Below are 4,892 nucleotides of genomic sequence, written 5' to 3' on the forward strand. Positions count from 1 at the left end.
AAAAATAAGATAACATTAACAATTATGAATTTGAGGCTAGTTACATATATGCGAGTGTGTATGTATATAAATAGATATGTACTTCTGAAAATACATGCAGTGGCGGCAAAAATAATAGAAACGCCCTATTTCGAACTGACTTGGCATTATTTCTTTTGCTTATTTAATGCTTAATTTTTTTTTATAAAAGTCTAACTCATCAATAACATATGTATGTATGTAATAAAAAGCCCATTAAATTTTAGTAGGAAGTTTCAAGTGCCTACAAAATACCGTTGATGTTTGAAAATTTTTTGCTGAACTAACTTTGTATGGAAGAAAAGGCGTCATGCCATCAACAACAAAAAAAAATTGCCAAAAATAAACATATTAAAATTTAATGGGCTATACAACTGCATACCTAAAATTACTGAAAAATTTGGAAATTTTGATGAAAATTTGTTGAAGGTTTATGATTTTATGCAAAGTTTGAAATGTGGATTTATAATCGCGATAGTTTGTAATTTTACAAAAACAAAAGATGTTAACAAATATATGAAAACTACAAAGAAGTGTACAAAGATGACGAAAATCATTTATCATTTAAAATCAAAAACAATAAAACAGTAAACAATTCATCATCGCCAAAAAAGCTGAACTAAAGAGGCCTAAAGAACCTTCAGATCATAATTCCCAGCATAATAATATATACATATGTATGTACAAGCGTCAAATACATACATAAGTAATTGTATTTTGTAATTAAATTGTCTTTTTAATAAAAAGTGTAAATCAGTTGATGCCCAAAAGCTCTTAACATGGCTTGTGTATGCTGATACACGTGCATATACATACGTATCACAATTGGCCTTTAATGTGTCACGCATACGCCATGGCTTTGCATGTTGCCTTTTCATTCGGAAACATATGGCTGAGTATACTGAGCGGTGACGCCATTCCTTTCGCGTATGAACAAGAAAGAGCGCCAAAAGGAGACTGTATAAAAATACGCAAAAAAACACAAATTAAATCGTGTCTGGGCTATATTTTTCATTTATTTAATCTTATGTGCCTATGAACATATGTACATATGTATGTGTGTATTTACGTTTTCAGCATAAGGACACACCCGCTCCTGGGAAAGCACATGTCACTTTAGACATAATAAATAATGTCTAACTATGTACAATACATACATTCTTTGATAAGCCCTTGTATAAAAAGGTTCACTTTATCATTTTGCACACTCACATATGTATGTATGTATATGTATGTGTCCTTTGTCTACCAAAAAATAGTCCTCAATTTTTTTCCAAGGGCTAAAGCGGCGCCAAGCTGACGATAAGAGCTGTCCTTTAATACTATAGTAACTATAGTTACTTGGCAACCGTTCAAATTATATTTGATTTTATTCTAACACATTTCTTAACATTGTTACAAGCAGTAAATGCCAGTTTTGTACAAAAATATATGTATATACATATACAACATATGTAGCTCCTCGCCAACACCCAAAGAGTTTGTAACAAAGTGCATTGAAATTGCTACGACTACACAGCGTCGCACGACTTTGCATGCATAAATATACACCCAGTTGTAACACGTCTAACGAAAGTGCTCATCCAACCGTTGACGCTCCCTAGTATGCAGCCCATCAACAACGCCTAGTCGCCTTCACTTACACCACTTGCGCACGTACGCAAATGGCTGCCCCCCCACAAAGATATGTACATATGTACATTGTACATACTAAGTTACACTTAATGGTCAAGTTTCGCATGTGGCGCACTTGCAGTGACATGCACTCCTTTTGTACGAGGTGAAAGTGAAAGTTAAAATGTTGCCGGGTCAATTTGGCGCCATAGTCGTTTCAGAAAGTATTCAAACATACATACATACATATCTATGGGCACGAATGAACACACTGGTAGTTCAAATACATGAATTGAATTCATGAAATGGTGTTTATGCAGCCATTTTTAACTACGTTCCATGTAATGATTGCGTGAAATGACAAACGCATAAACATAGTATATATGTACATACATACATATGAGTTCGATTGGGAACATGTGATAAAATGGAAAACTACGTTGCAGGAAAACGGTGCACACTGGGGCCAAGCGTGCTCAAAATTCAATTTAAAAAATGCTTTTTTGGAAAAATAAAAATGCAGGTTTATTCCCCATTAAATTCTACATTTGGGGATAAGTTTTCAACTTTCTGTCGTTTTTTGGCTGGGAGCATGATCAATAATGGGTTAAGACGTTAAAAATTTACTCTTAAAAAGTAGTTCAAGTGAGTCTAATAGAAAGAAAATGATTCCAGAATTTTGAGCACCCACTTATATGGGGCGGCCCCAGTGTGCGGTGACCATTTATCCGTGTCAGCGCCGTGTCAGCTGATATGTATAGGAAAATGGTGTCACTACTCCTCGGTATACAGTGGGTGGTAATTCATTTTCGTTTATACCCAACGATCGTTAACTCGATCGAAAAAACTCAGAATGAAAAGAGAAATCGAATCGAAACTTTTTTTCCATATATGTATGTACATATAAATTTTGTTCATGCGTCAAACGTATGGAAGAAAATCAGCAACACCCTCGGTAAACAAAAATTCTCAAAAATCAACGGAAATTTTTAGCTACTTCAAACTTTGCATACGAAGGCAGTATGAGTAAACTTCCTCAACAGTGGCGTCTAAGTAAAATGACACATAATTTTTTCCTAATTTCCATCCAAATTTTGGCGAAATTAACAGCCCTATTTTAACAAAAAAAATTAATAAAAAATAAATAAAAAATGTATTCTCTTCGCTTTTTAGAGCGTGTGTGAATCGGTAACAAAGTTCGCGGCAAGTAAATTTTTGACAACTTTGAGGTGAATAAAATTTCAGTAGCTTATGAGGCTAGTGAAATTTTTGACAAATGCATTGACAATTTTAAAACAAGACGGTGTTAATGTGATATAAAAGATTAAGCTAATGATTTTAAACCTAAAGATGTTTATTGTCAATCATCAAAATTTGCTTTGAAAGACTGCTCAATTCTTTGGCTTTGAGAGGTTCTGTTCCATATCTAATGTCTAGTTTTAAAGCATGTTCACGTTATCGTAATTTACGGCTCATTCGTAATTTATATGCAAACCATGCTAAAATCAAGTGATTTTGCCATGTGAAATCTGTCAATAAATTGCAAAAGATAGGTAATTTATCATTAATCAAGAACCAAATGAAGAAATAAAAGACTTGTCATTTATGTCTGTTGAAGAAATTAAAAAAAGCGCCTAAAGATATGCAACCATTTTTTATCAAATACAAAGCAGACACATACTAATCAAATAATGTATAGAAATTATGAAAGCAAGTCTGAACGCACTTGATTTATGTGAGGTAATTTGATCGAAACAAAGTAATACGATGTTTCCACGATTCGTAATTCGCTCTCTAAGTAATTCGTGAATTACCCTGTTTCCATGACACACATTTGCAATTCGTTTGGCAGCTCTAGGTCTTGTTCTTGCTCTTCGCTATTTATTATTCAGCCCAATTCTTAATATTCACGGGGAGTTTGTTCTCCGGGAATTCGTTTCTCCCGAGAAAGAAATCCTTCAATAATTAACTCCCACGGAGTAGCATTTTCCCTGAACATTTGGGAGGAGGAAATTCGAACTTCAAAAAGCGGTTTGACTTTTTTTTGACAGCTCAACTCCGCCATTTAATATAAAAAATCCTCTGGGAATTTTTATTCATGATAAGAGGAAAGGCAAAAGAGAGAAAACTCCCGGGAAGTTACTGCAAATATCGAAGAAGGAGCTAAAATTTAAGTTATCAACAATTTTAATTTATATAGAAAACATTTCATTAATATTATTCTGTAACAAGAAAAAGTGCCAGCAAAATGGACCGGACCAGTGAAAACTTTGATATTAGAGAAGGAATTACCCACAAATGAGGTAATTCGCTCTCAACATTTTGTATGGCAAATTATGTAATTCGGAAGGTAATTGGCAAGGCGAATGACGAATGGGAGAGTGAATTACGAATGAGAGAGCGACTTACGAATCGTGGAAACGTCGTATAATTTATACTGTAATATGAACATAGCTTTATTTACATTATATGTTATATCAAATCTTTATAAAATATTTCTCAAGTACTTTGTTAATACTGTTGTAATCTGCTTGTAAAACAGAAAACAAAGAAAATTATGTTCAATACTCTTCCCGCTTATAAAGTGTGCTCAACTGTACTTAGTGAATGAGCTTTAGTGGTTTGGAAATAAAACAAATATTATGAAAAAAGCACTGGCGCGTGAAAAACCTCATATGAATATTTTTCTGTATAATAATGAACAATTATCCTAATCTTAATTTATATCTTAGACTTTACTTTTTTCCGTCAAAAAAAACTTTCAAAAAAATATTAAGATTTATGTACTTGAGCTTGACCAATTTTAAAATCGATTTATTTATAAATAAAATTTGTTTCGGCAAACATTTCATCAACAGAATCAAAATAATGAGATTTTTGGAGGTATTTCAAAATTGGTATATGTAGCTGTCGGAAATCTTAATATTTAAAATATTTATTGTATATTTTAGGTGGAAACCCCGCAACTTTATTTAATGAGGCACCCTAATATAAATACATACATCAGTATGTATCTACCCTGCAAACCAAAGTTCCCGAAATCTTAACGAAATCTTTAGGAGTATCTGATTTCTGTAACGATTTTTTTCCGAATCTTCAAAGAAAACTATATGAAGTGGTTGACACGAACTCGTAAAGAAATTTCTGTACGAAAAATAAAGAAAATTCTGAAAAAAGTCTGCAAGAAATTCTTCACATAGCAGCATTATTTTAATTTCTTTACCGATTTTCTTCCGAAATTTCGTAAAAGAATGGAAGTG

At 32.9% G+C, this 4,892-nt stretch overlaps 1 protein-coding gene across 4 annotated transcripts in view; it reads left to right on the plus strand.

Annotated features, from left to right (window-relative positions):
* LOC118742422 (annexin B9) overlaps positions 1-4,892 on the plus strand; it is a 42,158-nt gene that overhangs the window by 11,251 nt on the left and 26,015 nt on the right. The window lies entirely within an intron of this gene.

Source organism: Rhagoletis pomonella, unplaced genomic scaffold (genome assembly GCF_013731165.1).
Source record: "Rhagoletis pomonella isolate Grant_MI unplaced genomic scaffold, Rhpom_1.0 Rhpom_scaffold_00001, whole genome shotgun sequence".
Lineage (NCBI taxonomy): Eukaryota > Metazoa > Arthropoda > Insecta > Diptera > Tephritidae > Rhagoletis > Rhagoletis pomonella.